Source organism: Sander vitreus, unplaced genomic scaffold, assembly GCF_031162955.1.
Source record: "Sander vitreus isolate 19-12246 unplaced genomic scaffold, sanVit1 ctg528_0, whole genome shotgun sequence".
In the NCBI taxonomy this organism is placed as follows: domain Eukaryota; kingdom Metazoa; phylum Chordata; class Actinopteri; order Perciformes; family Percidae; genus Sander; species Sander vitreus.
Window position 1 is genome coordinate 17,589 of NW_027595627.1, and position 14,699 is coordinate 32,287.

Below are 14,699 nucleotides of genomic sequence, written 5' to 3' on the forward strand. Positions count from 1 at the left end.
CTCCTCCGCTGTAAACCACTTCTTTCCCCCGAACATGTTTACAAAACTTTGCAAAAGTTTGTAAAAGTTATCAAATAACTCACCAAAGTTGCTCTCTGTAACTAACGTGTGCGTAACCCAACTCGAAAAATGGTTTCTGCGAGGGTGCACGTGGTACGCACAGGCTATATAGGTTTTATGCACAGCTATACCAGGGCACACCCTAACCTGATGGCACATTTTCATATATCGTTGGAATCGTCTCCTTATTCGCTAAAGAGGTAGGAGGGTCTCGTACCATGAAATTGCTACTGGCAGGAACAACTGTCGATTAAAAGGAGGGTGGTCCAAATTGAATGCAGAGACATCGTTTGCTTCTTAGCTGTCTGTCTCTGCCTACCTTAAAAAAATGTAACTACATGTCGCGGCGACACAGACTATTTTTTATTTATTGACAATATCTGCAATAAATATCTAATCTAACTTTTAAATGTTAAGACCATTTCCATATAAAAACCAATAATGGAACAAAATGAGAGGAGGTAGATCTTTCAACATTGTTACTGATATTTCAACCTATTTTCAATATTGCAATTTTTTTGATCATCGACTTCATCCTAGTCATGGATTTTTCTTTATTGCAATTTTTCGAATTAATATTTATTCTTTTTCATATGCCTGGCACTACTACTGAAAGTTCAACTTTATTCTTGACGTTATGAATGTTTTTGACATTCAATAGGAATAAAGATCATCCTCGTCCGATCGATAAAAAAAATGGCCAAAGTGACCAGTAATTATCCAAAACACTTTTCACACAAGAGAGAAACATCCATTAACTTTTTATACCCGGTATAACAACGACACATACTGTGTTCTGTAGACAATATGGGATGTAATAGGCCTTACTCTTAGTTGAAGCTCCATGACACAATGAAATATTCAGCAATATTTTTCTGTGGCTGCACATCAAATACAAATAAATGTGTATCTGAATACACAATCAACACATTAATTTGATGCATCATGACACACGTTATGTGGACAATATCTATTTAAACCTCTGTTTTAATGTCTGTTCTGACATTTATTATAACTTCCAGAAGAAATCAGTTTTCTAAAGATACCAAATATGTCAAGATAAAGTTTTATTCAATTTGCAAAGAATTGCTGCACATTTAACGATATGATAAATAATGTAATAAAGTGTAAATCAGTCACCACAGGAAACAGATTCTGTAGAAAATAAGATGTAAACTATATGAATATGTACATTTGTTCCCTTGATTAAAAATACATCAATACTTGAAATGATGCAATAAGTGATTAGTTTACTCCGACAGGATAGATGACCAGAGGGGCAGAGTTTTTACCATAATCATTAGTATAGGGACTGAAGAATGGGAAGAGTTTCTCAGTGAAGGAGCAGCCAGTAAAGGAGTAGATAAGAGCTGCAGCATCTACGTCATAAAAGGAGACCAGACCCTCCTCATAATCCACAAACACCCCCACCTTCTGAGGCTGAGACTTCAGAGAGAGACAGACACTAAAGTGGTCATTAGCATCATACTCATTTCCATTTGTCAACAATAAAGTCCAATAACCATCCTCAGGGCTCAGTGTGATGCCTCCCTTTCTGTCGATCGACTCTCTGACCACACCGAAATCCCAGGAAGTCTTTCCTTTAACTATAACCTCAAAGTAAAATCTGCCTGAAGAGAAACTCTGCTTTCCTAAAAAGCAATTACAATCGGCCAATCTCTCTGGGTTGTCTGGAACATTCTTCTTTAGATGACTATTATTTACTTGTTTCCCCATCATCAGACACGATGAGACTTAGATGTGCTGTATCAAGATCAAGAGTCACATTCACTGCATACTGCATTTTGTTTGTTTTGGTGGTCAGCATGGTAGCAGTATAGTAACTTTGTCTCATGATTCCTTTGTGTTGTGATCCATCTAGTGGTCGTTCTGTGTCACAACACCAGTTAGTGGTCTACATGGAGGCCTGTTGCTGCTGCAGTGTAGCAGGGAGTCATGGAGACGTGCTCGGACATGAGGAAGGCTGTCAGCTCTCAAGAAATGTTCAGAGTTTAAATGAATACCCTGCACTCATCAATGATTGTTGTTTGACTCTTTCAGAGAGATTATACATGTGTTGTCAGTATTGAAATGTGGCTTTATTGAAATGTGGCTTTAAACAATAATGTCAACTTACAACATAGAAAACTAAAGTTATTGTTATTGTCAGACGTTACCCGCAAGAAGAAGCTCTGCAGAACAACTGTAGATGAAAACAGGAAAAATGCCTTACCACACTCCTATCTGTAATTACATTTTAGATATTTATAATAGCATTTCTCCTAGTTAAAATAATAAAGAATGGTAATTAAAGATATCCACAATAACAATCTTACTTGTAGCAATTATTTTTTCAAGATATCTACAACTTTGATTGTGCTAGTCAAAACTAAATTCAAAACCTAAAATTGTATAAATGGCAGTTTTAACATTTAGTAGCTAGACTGGATATTTAATGCAGATGTCTATATTTAATTATTTCTAGTCAGAAATAACTTTTTTAGATATCTGCAATAGATTTTATTGGAATATGTCCACATCCTGTTGTGTAGACCATTTTATAATAAAGAACAGTACTGCTAACAAAGCTCTGCTTACTGTACATTTCTCCAGCTGCTTCACATTAAAAGCCTCCCACTGGTTCTCTGGTGGAAAGCTTTTATCGTGAAACAGCCAGAGGAAATAAAGAAAGTAGTGTGTTGGACACAATCAGGAAACCTAAATCCAGAATAAACTTTAGATATCTGCAATAGATTTCTTACTAGGGAGAACTCCAATTTCAGATATCTATAATCCAGTTGTTACTAGTCATCATTTTAATTTCAGATATCATAAATGAAAAACAGATATCCACAAAACATTTGTGAATATCTGAATTAGCATATTTACCAGTCATGATGCCAACTGTGGTTATCCATAATTACATGTGTAGTCAAAGTGTACTTTAGATATTCAAGATGACATTCATGATATCTGAAATTAAAATGATGACTCATAACAACTGGATTGTAGATATCTGAAACTGGAGTTCTAGTAAGAATTCTATTGCAGTGTTCTAGAATGTTGGTCCTGGATCGGAAGCATTTAAATACAATCTGCAATAAATATCCAGTCTAGCTATTAAGTGTTAAGACGACTTTCCACATAGTACCAGACATAAGGGAACAACATCAGAGGAGGAAGATCCTCAGATTGGTCGTAGCTTTTAGAAAATAAAGTCAAAATGTCAACATCATCCTCGACATTTAGACTTTATTCTCCATATTTCAATGTTATTCCTGATATTTGGACCCTGTTTTCGAATTGGGATTTAGACTTTACTTTTTTGGGATGGATATACGGAAAGATATACAGAGCTACTGAAGTAGTATTAGTCGGACAGCTTTGGGGGGCAGGGGAGTAGGGGGTGCGCGCGCATCTCTTTCTAGCGTTTTGATTGGTCGAGCGTTCAAGCTGCGCACGCAGCTCCAAAACATTTTTTAATTAAATTAAATTAAAAAAATAAATAAATAAATATATGAAAAAAAACGCTGAAATAAATGAAATCAATAGTCCCTGATTTGGGGACGAGGGAAAAGAGTTCTATAATAAGGTTTTTCAAAGATTGATGACTCAATATAAAATACATCATTTCTCTACATCAAACGAGACAAAGGCAAGTGTAGTGGAGCGTTTCAATCGATCTTTTAAGACGGTATGTGGAGATATTTAACAGCTGTTAACGCACGTAGCTATATTGATGTTGTGCAAGATCTGGTGAGTGCTTACAACGATTCATACCATAGGTCAATAAAAATGGCACCGTCTGCAGTGAATAAAGACAATGACAAAACAGTCTTTAACAATCTATACAAACTGAAACACCCCGGAATGGTTGCTTTTAAATTTCAGCAGGGCGATACCGTCAGGTTGTCAAAACATAGGGATGTATTTAGGAAAGGTTATCAGCAAAGTTTTACAGATGAATTTTTTTACAGTAGCTAAATGTGTTGGAAGGACACCCCCTGTTTATATACTAAAAGACACTGGCGGGGAGTCATTGACTGGAACATTTCATGAGGCAGAGTTACAACCCATAACTGTGTTTAAAATAGAGAAAATAATTGATAGCAAGAAAGTAGGTCGTAAAATCTAGTCCTGGTGAAATGGTTAGGGCGGCCTGATAAATTCAATTCATGGGTCGCGGAAAAATACATAGTTGATGTGAGATAAAGCTAGCATGACAAACACTTAAACTAGTCATTCTGATTCGGTAATGAGAGGTGTAGGTACAATGAATAAAAATGGGGTTTTTGTTACGCTCCCCAGCAATGCCTCAGCCCTAGTTTATCCGAACAATAAGATATGGCAGTTCAGAACAAAGTTGGCAAAACCGTTAATATTCCAGCAGCCCTACAGAGGTAGGCCTCATAGAGATACACTACCCCAGGATATGGAATAATTTTACCACAGATGATGCTGAGGTTGAAATTTTTGATACGAAAACTAAACATACATATGGAATAGAATTAGTGGTCGGTTGTTATAATTCAGTGGCTAGCCTTGTTAAAGAGTATAATATGAGATGCATGTCTAGTATAGGGACAGCTGACATAACCATGAGCTACAACAATATTACAAACAGAGTTTACCGGCGGTGCGGGGTATCATTTAGCATTTAGAGGCCGTGTGGCCGAGATTCTTGGCTTCATTCCAGACACTGTGTTTGAAATAGTTTCCAACCCACGTGTTAAATGTGTAGCCCCCAGACCTGCAGACATCCATGCGGGTCGCTATAATATATTTATTTATAGCGACATAGTGGACTACCAGTTAGTCGGTGATAGCCATGTCCCACTACTCCGGTGTATAACTATTTCTGATGAGAGCCGTCGCATCCCCACTACGACACGCCTCATTACACATCGCTGTCACGCGCATTTATTACGGACATTCAAATAGATTTACGCAACGATCAGAACAAACATTCCCTTCTCATACGGAAAAGTCATTGTCAAACTACATTTTAGACCCGTGAAGCAGCATTAAAATGATGCGCAAAGCATACACCCCAGATGATGGGAGATATACAGCCTACTATATGAACCAGGCCGGTGGAGAACTCCCTGGTTACATAGGCTCCAGTACGCAATATGGCAGTGGTTTAGGTGGGTTATTCAGAAATCTGTTCCGAATGGCTGTCCCCCTTTAAAAAAAAGGGGTTTAATCTAGCCAAACCGCATCTGAAAACTGCTGCCACTGGTATTATTGGGGATGTCGTGTCATGTAATGTTAGGAATACCATAGCAAGCAGACAGCAGGGAAATGGTCTCAAGGTATAACCATTAAGAAGAAGTCCCTCAGGATGGGGGCCTAACCAGGCGGTGTCTAGAAAACGTAAAACCACAACCAAAAAATGAAGAGTCATCAAAAAGAAGACAGCTTCCAGAAGACGCAGAGCTCCGACCCGACGCTCTCTGGTCTTAGCAAAAGACATATTCTAAATTAATCTTAGGAAGTAATCATGGCGTTCATTCATAATCAGTCAGAAAAGTGTGTGAAGACAGAATTGGACCTGTTTACCATACCGTACACAGACATCTATTGAAAAATCTAATTTTTTAGAAGTACCACCCATGTCCGCACTAACAGACAGTGGACCTATAGAGTTTTTCATATCAGCTAGTGGAGAAGATTATCTAGACCTGAACGATTCATATCTGTACACACGTGTAAGGATTACAAATCCTGATGGCACATTGCTGGCTAATGCAGCTGCTGTGGGGTTTATAAACTACCCTGGATGCAGTCTTTTTTCCCAAGTAGATATAATGCTGGGCGATAGATTGATTACACAGTCATCAAATACGTACCCATACAGAGGAATTATTGAATGTTTGCTAAACTATGGAAAAGAAGCACTAGATACACAGTTCAGCACTGGCCTATTCTGTAAAGACACGGGTGGAAAAATAGATGATACATCTATTACAGGTGATAATTTGGGGTTAGAGCAACGGGGTGCCTACACTGGTGAAAGTCGTATTGTGGAATTAATATCGCCAGTACATGCCGACTTGTTTTTTCAAGAAAAACTGCTGCTAAATGGTGTGGACATTTCACTTAAATTCATCCGGTCAAAAGATGACTTTGCACTAATGACCCCAGGAAATGTTCAATTCACTGTGAAAATAATGTCTGCCAGTCTGTTTGCAAAGAAGATATCAGTGGCTCCAACTGTGAGACTAGCCCATAGTAGAGCTCTACAGCACACTAATGCAAAATATTCTATTGACAGAGTAGCCATAAAAACATTCTCCATACCGACAGGTACGCGAGTGTGTAACCAAGAGAATTTATTCATAGGGCAGATACTTAAATTTGTAGTTATAGCTTTCGTTGATAATGAAGCATACACCGGTTCGTATGCACATAACCCATTTAATTTCGGACACGATGATGCAGAATTTATAGGTCTATACGCTGACAACCTCACCCTGCCCGACCTTTTCAACCACATTTTCAAAGAGAAAAAAAAAATGTCTTATACAAAACTGTTGAACATGTATGGTACTAATCTTGTCTGTAACGATGCCATGGTCAATCACTTTGTTAGCAAAATACACCGCGATGTGTGCCACGATCAGACGTTTAAAATGTATACAATGTGCATGTGCAGCATATAGGTAGAAAGCGTTGTGTAATAGTGCTTGTTTAGCTAATAAAAATATGTGAAAAATAAATGTCTTACCAATTTCTGTAATAGTTTTTATTCAAACTTTTCAAAAAGAGAGCTATACATGGAAAACAATTAGACACAATAGGGTAAATACATGATTAGTTTTGAAAAAAACAAATAGAGAAATACATTCAATATTATCACAGTTTTACAGTCAATAATGTCTTTTAGGTTTTCACAGTAGGGAAAAACATTTCCATGTGTCACAGCCACAGTCAATAGGAAAATAATGTAAAAATTAGTATTAAAAATAAATAACAAACAATATGTGAAAAGAGAAAATAGGCAAATACAATCATTAAATGTCTTTGGCAACTTGACAATAAAAAATAATCAACCGCGTCCTGATCATGGTTGAAGACTGATCTAGGGGTGAATGGGGAGCTTGTACCTGTCAATGAAGGCTGTCTAAGTGGTGTGCCAATACGTACTGACCTAGGTGTGAACATGACTGGTGATTGTGTATCAGTCACTGTGTGATGTCTATTAGCAGCCACAGGGGCCCCTGTTTTAAATCCGACAATAGCACGACGTACAGCTGTGTTTGGAATTACAGATAGAGGTATGTTTAAGTGAGCTAACGTCTTTAAAAAGACATTCCATCCGGCAGGTCTCGAACGGTCTGAAAAATTATTAGGTGTTGTTACACTTTTCAGTAGATCATACAGATGACTGCCTGTCACAGTCTTATCTTCAACAACGATTTCCCCATTATTTGACCACGCAATCTTATCATTATTACGGGCTAAAGAGGTGATTATGTATTCAGCGTTGCGTTTATTCCTGGGGGGCATATGTGACAATACTTCTGATCTTATATCGTCTTCTACGATTGCGTCTTGTGACTCAACATTTGAGGCTTCAGCCTTTGATGCATCGCTGGGTAGGGATAACGTAATTACATTTTCTCTCACGTTCGCCCTGTTTTACCAGGGTTATATACTTCTGCAAAACACTTGAATATTTTTGGGCTTTTTCATATACGTCAATGTCAGACTGACTCAATATATCACTCATGGCTCGGTCCAATTCATTTTGGACAGACTGCCGCAAAGAGGCATTTTGTGTGTCTGAGGCGTGATGCTGTTGTAATGCTGCTAATTGTTGCTGAGGCACCAGAAACATTTTCTGCGTGTGTTCCATGTCAGTTCCTATTGATGAGACTAGCGATGAAAGGGATTGCAGCCCCCAATAGAGGCAATAGAAAACCACCGGTTTGAGTAATTGTTTTTATTTTTTAAATCCTAGACTTTTTTTATCCGCGATTAGTCTAATAACCTTCTTCTTTTTCAACAACTTGTACTGAGTGCTAGACAGCGGTATACTACCTCTTAATACGTTCAGAGCTATCTCGCACAATGCATTAAGAAAATCTGGACTAGCATTATTCACGATAACACCTCTAGCTCGGGGTGCTGCCTCATGCAGATGGTCCAGCATTGTGAAATTACATTGCATCCGGATTGACATTATTAATCCCTTTGTTTTCTTGGGACATATACAACCTGCCGTGACGATATCAGTGCTGTTCTGAGTCGTAAATTATCTGGAGTTTTGGATTTTGGAACTTGTTGCATCGTTAAACGCCTCTAGTTTGCGGGAACATCTGACGGCCTATTAAACTCATCTGAATTTGATCTTGAGGATTTTTAAATAATATCATATAGTTTGTGTTCAAACTGATTGTACGACTGGCCTTGCCTTGAATAAACAGATTCTGCACTAAATATATACAGCTGAGGTTTCCGTGGTGAACATACTTCGTAAAAACATTTTGTACTTCTAGATTACCACTTGCTTCGGACATAAAATCATCAATTACTAGCAGATTATTCTTAGTAGGTGGTAGAAGTCCCTCGTCACAAAGTGAATCAGGGATACCTTACACAAAATTTATATTCACTGTTTTAAGCAACTGATCGTATATTGGTTGCCAGCATGAATAAATGTCTACAATGTTATCGATCTTGTGTGATATTACTGCTGATGAATTTTCAATAATATCTCTGACAAAATACGTTTTGCCGCAATTTGATGGACCTGCGCAACTGCGCTGAATGGATGCTGAAGCCGGCCATCAAATCCTACAATCAGCTGGTTACTGTTGATATTATTAGTAGCCATAAGGCAGGGTTGTGTAGTCACGGAGCACACGTCGTTTATTGTATACGACCTGTACCTTTTTGGTCACTGTAGTGTTTTTGAGATGAAACTGCTTTTTGTCCCGTGTTATAGTGTCTGTAGTTGTGGACAGAGGGTCTGTGACATGCTGATTGGTCACAAATGCATGTACCAACCCTATTAATGGTGTGTGACAATTTGGGCATTCTGTGCATTGAGAGTTATGCCTTTGCATTTCACCTGTGTATGTCCTTGGACGGTCTGACATGCGTAGCATTTTGGCCCGCCAGAAACAAACTCAGTTATATAGTCCTCGGTAAGATCACCGCAGAGTTGTGAGGAGTTAAGCTCGTCCGTTAAATTTCCTAGGTATGGGCCGAGATCCGGTATCCACTCTTCGCCTCTAGTGGTGAATATGATGCTATCCGTATCACAATATAGAATACGGTCTTGCAGTTTATCGAGCAGTTCATAAAAGTTTGAGACGTGCGTAAGCTGTAGTCATAGCCCCTATGAAGACATTAACGTCTTTTACACTGGAAGCTTGACTCTCAGTGTGTCGCCACTGCACTATTGCCACCTCTGGTGAAATAAATGAGAACTGACGAACGTCAAAAGCATCACTGAACAGGAGTTGTGTAAAGCGCTCTGAGTCTGTTATGAGCTCAGCATTTGGCATGTTATGCAAAATGTGTACGCATCGCAAATTGACCCCAAAGACAACAGTTTCTGAATACTTCTGACTGCCTTGTTAACACCTATCTTGGCAGGGTCCTGCCGTATACCCTCACGGACATAGTAGTCCTCTACGTACTTTTGTTTCTCATCTTCCATTTTGATATGCCCTGGGTATCCTGAAGCCTGCTGCTTGAGCTTGAGAAATGTCTTAACATAGCCTTTAAAAAGCTGATCCGATTTTTCTGGAAAATGCCATACCTCGTCGATGGTGACTACTCAATATCCTTTCTCCACCGCTTTGTTTAGTTCAAACGTCACCCACACCCCCGACAATTGTCTCTCATGTTCGCTGTGGTTACACTGGGTTGTCTGATTCATCTGCTCGGCCCACGTTCCACACAGTGGGAACATCAATTTACCGTGGCATCGATAGGGCAGAACTTGATTATACAGGCCTCTGGGGGGTGACACAGTACATTTTACAATACCAAAGTATGTTTTTATGTCGTCAAAATCAGTGTGGATTATTTGAGGGTGCCCAATGGGGTAGTCTCGTTTTGCCTGGACAGTTGGGTACAAACTTGTGAAATCATAGTATCTGATTTTTTCATCACCCTCTGTCTTGTGATACAACTTCATTGCATTTGTTCGTCTTTCGAAGAGGGCTTCTCGAGGGTTGAGACGTTCTGGTTTTTCATATGTGGCCATGAATGCCTTAACGTCCTGATTATTGCACATATCCCGTTTCCAATCACATTCCCACTTTACCACCACTGTTAGACCGTACACAGTTTTCAGCGCGGCTATTCTGTCACAAAATGCTCTGCGTAATTTACCGTGTGTTTTTTTTTTTTGTGACAGGGTTGATTTCAGCTTGTGCATAGCACTTATTACATCCATGAAAGAAGCAGCCATTAAATTCATAACACGTATTTGTGGCTGCACAGTATCCATCGACAAAGAATGCCCCAAATGCTTTTTCCCCTCTGTTGACAGCATGTTGAATTTCAATGTTCTCTCGGTTTGAGACATACTCTAACCATTGAATCGAAATGTCCGAATAGGCTTTGTTTTGCCTAATGTACGATCCCTCGTATGTCAATGCCACAGTATCTTTGGGAATGAAAAGTGTTTTAAACACGCCCATGCATGACGAGGCCAGTGTGGCGAATGCAAAGGGGTCTAACGATGTACATTCTTTGAAAGCATCTCTGTATATTGTGCATGCTTTATGCAATACAGCCACATCGTTAACACAATAGCGAATCAGTCAGTCAAATGTAGTGTCACAAACTGTCACGTACCACTCCATGAAGGCCCTCTTAGCGTCATCAGACATGGTGTCATACCCACAGAGGGACGGATGTGGGTATGGGCCGATGTATTGCTCATTCTGCCTTGTATTAAATCGATGGGGAAAATAACCCTTGAGTACATCTGAAAAACCCATAGCAGTAGGTGTTTTAGCTAGAGCAATCGGGAGAAAACTGAATGAGTCGATCCAGCGTTGATTGCAAGTAGCATCGATTATCATATTCACCCACGAACCGCGCATAGTAATCGTTGGACATATGCGTTGATTCACCATGTACTCGAGCACAAGATAGCTGTCAAAACCTGATGCATTGTGGGCTATAAAGGTAAAACCTTTATAGGCCAGCTGTCTGTAATGATTGACGAATAATTCCACACATTTTGTTGTTTCGAAGCAGTATTTTTTGCCTTCCATATTCATACTGCGTTCGAAATTAGCCTCATGGCGGCCATCGTAGTATCTAGTCTCAAAATCGTAAAAGATATATTTGTCACTATGTTTAGCATTTTTTAGGGGTTGTATATAGCATTCATGCATTGTGTCAATTATCCATTCTCTACATTGTGTGCTTTTTGGAGCTCTACGTACGTGAGGCTTTTTAGCCACCCTATATGTCATATGACATGCCTCACAATATTAACATCTGTCGCACAGAATGAGTCCATGTTTTCCATCCAGCTTTTTATGTTGTTCAAAACAGTGCTTCGATTTACATATGCGTTTACAAGCTGTGCACTTAATAGTTTTACCTGGACGGCATGCTGTGTGACACACATTACAAATCAGACTACACCTGTGATCCAATGCTGTGTTGTATGATCACAAATCACACATATATGGAGCCCCAAAAAAAGAAGTTTTGTTTTCGATCAGGTAGTAATGTTCATTATGCAGATACAACCATGTAGTTTTCACATTGTGTTCATCGTGTGTTTTGAAGATCTGTGTTTTTTTATGCCCGGCTCCATGATGAAATATTACGATTTTTATGTTCAAATGTTTCTGAAATCTGTCAACATCTGCAAACGAAACCGTATGTGAATATTCAAGCCCAAGATCCCGGTGCAGATGTTTTGCGTATTCTATCTTCTCACTTTGAGACAGCTGGGGGTTTACATAGTGAGCCAGACATAGAGCAAAGCAAAGTTTGTTATTGGAGTTGGTATTCATAGGGTTATATAAAGCATTACCCTTTAAGGACAATATTTTATCGTAGCATACACTTCCTAGCTTTAGCCAGGCCCCTCCCCCTCCCGACATACTGTGAGCTATTGTTACAAGTAATTCTAATGAATCCTCGGACAAAGAAGTATCGTTACTCTGCATAGCTTCTAAAATTTGCTCCAGAAATGCATCTACATTATACCCAGCGCTGGAGTTCAACATTGTTTGGTTAGGTGCAGCCACAGATGGACCGCTTAGTTCGACACTTAAAACACTGTCCTGTGACGCAGTGTCTAATGCCCTCTCGATTAACCCCGTTAGGGTACTATGCACTCGTGCTGGCACACTACCAATATCCGTTGAATCAATATTTCAAAAATCAATGGCTTGACGAAATTCCGCTGCGTTAAAAACAGGAATCTCTCTGGATGCTATCCTAGAAATCCGACCCTCTCCACACTGTAATGGCCCCTGAGGATTTATAGGAGGCCCCATGTATGTACTTGTGGACAGCTGTGGTTCTATATAATCATCTGTACGTATACAATTTGATGATTGGACACTAGCAAAACATGTCTGTCTTGTGCGATTAGGATTTGTTGGCTGTATAGTGATGGTACAATCCACAGGCCTGTCTGGATATACTGCTGTTGGGGTATGAGTTGATGGCTGCATGGTGCCAAGGCTGGCTGTTTTTGGGGGAAATGTGCCACTGGGGCCAGCCGTACACATGTTAGTTCAGGATTTGTGGATTGTATGGTGACAAGACAATTCCTAGGTCTGTCTGGATATACTGTTGGTGGGGCATGATTTGATGTTTGCATGGTGACAAGGCTGGCTGTTTCTGGGGGGAGCATGCCACTGGGGTCATCCGTACATATGTTGTTCAGTACATCTTGAAATATTTTTCTCTGTTTCTCACACAACTGAATATAGGCATCGTGATGGCACACAGCCCGGCTATAGTCATCTGCACATACAGTAAAGCATCTACATTGGTGTCACTGTAGTGTACATGTATTTGATTTGATTTTTTAGGTTTTTTGGCGGGGGTACCCATTTTGCTATTAATGTTATTTATTTTTTATTTTTTTTCCTTTCACCACAGTCCCCTCATATGATGATGGATGCTGACCTCTGTCCAGTCCTTGGTGGGGGGAGGTTGTTGGATGTTTAGGAACTGGGCACTCTGGAGAAGATGGACGTGGTCTTCAGAGCGTAACACCTGCTCCACCTCAGTGCTTCTCTTCTCAGCTCAGAGATTTCCTGTTCCAGCTCTTTGATGAAAGCTTCGGCCTGTTTTGCTGTCGTTTTCTGCTTCTCTTTGATCGTGTTGATGAGCTCATTCAGGCCTCTCTCAACAGACTCCTTCAGAGAAGTGAAGACCTGAACACCTTCTGCTATCTCTCTGTCTGCATCTTCCTCACTGAGGTCGACTGAGTGTTTGATCTCCTGAATCTTCAGTAGTCTCTTCTGGATCATCTGCTGAATTTCAGCCTCAGCCTTATTTCTTTCATATTCTTCTTTTAGATTAACATCATGCTTCTTGTGATCTAAAACAGAGCATGCAGACACATGTCTGGTCAGTCTTACAGAAGAGCTCCAGAGGTTTATCGTGCTTTGTACAAATCCTGCCTTCCAGGTTCTCCACAGGGTCGATCAGCTGATGTCTTTTCAGGCCTGACATGGTCAGATGAGGCTCCAGGTGACACACCAGGCAGGACTTCAGGGCCTTCAGTTTGGTTCCAGTGCAGACGTCACAGGGAACATCTTCTGGTTTTGGACACTTGTTGCTCTGAGCTGCTGGTTGTCTGAATTGAGCGACCATCTCAGAGATGAAAGTGTTGCCCTCAAATCAGGCCTTGTGTTGAAAACCTCTTTACACATCGGACACAGGTACTGGTCCATAGTATTCCAGTGTTCTGTGATGCAGTTCTTGCAGAAGTTGTGCCCACATGATGTGCTGACAGGATCAGTGAACACATCCAGACAGATGGAGCACAGAAACTGATCTTCAGATTGCAGATAGTTTGCAGCATCCATATCTACACATAGTGTGAAAGAAAAGGAAAAACATTATTCAAAATATAGGTTATTTAATGTTGCAATCAGTGATGAACTTGTCCTTGCACATTTGGGTCAGGGATATTGATGGAGCGCCAGTCAACGTGGCTCTTGCATTCTCCAGAATCATCAGACACTGTGTGCATGAATTAGACGTTAATACCTGCGTTGAGCATGTGTCACTAAAAATGAAGTTTTGTACCACTTATTGTGTCCACTATGTGGCGCTAGAGAACACATTAATGAAACATCATGTTGCTCTGTATCATACGTAGACCACATCATGTAAAATTGATTGATCTGTGTTACATACAACTAACTTTCTGTTGTCAGTAGGTGGTGCTATGACTATGACTTAATAAAGGCGTGTAGATGCCTTCATATATTTGGGGCAGATTGGACTATTTTAATTCAAGTTAACAGCTTCCTGTGTTATCTCGAAACGTTCAAATTTTCCGACACAGCACATCATTCCACAAAAACACAAAAGCTTCCAAATTTGGCACCGTCAAGGTCTTGGGATTATTTTGACCCAATTTTGAGATGGATGTGTTGAAACCTCTGGGAACAATTCGGAAC

General features: G+C 39.9%; 1 pseudogene; it reads right to left on the reverse strand.

Annotated features, from left to right (window-relative positions):
* Positions 1-1,305: 1,305 nt before the first annotated feature.
* Positions 1,306-14,099, reverse strand: LOC144514281 (E3 ubiquitin-protein ligase TRIM21-like; annotated as a pseudogene).
* Positions 14,100-14,699: the final 600 nt, after the last annotated feature.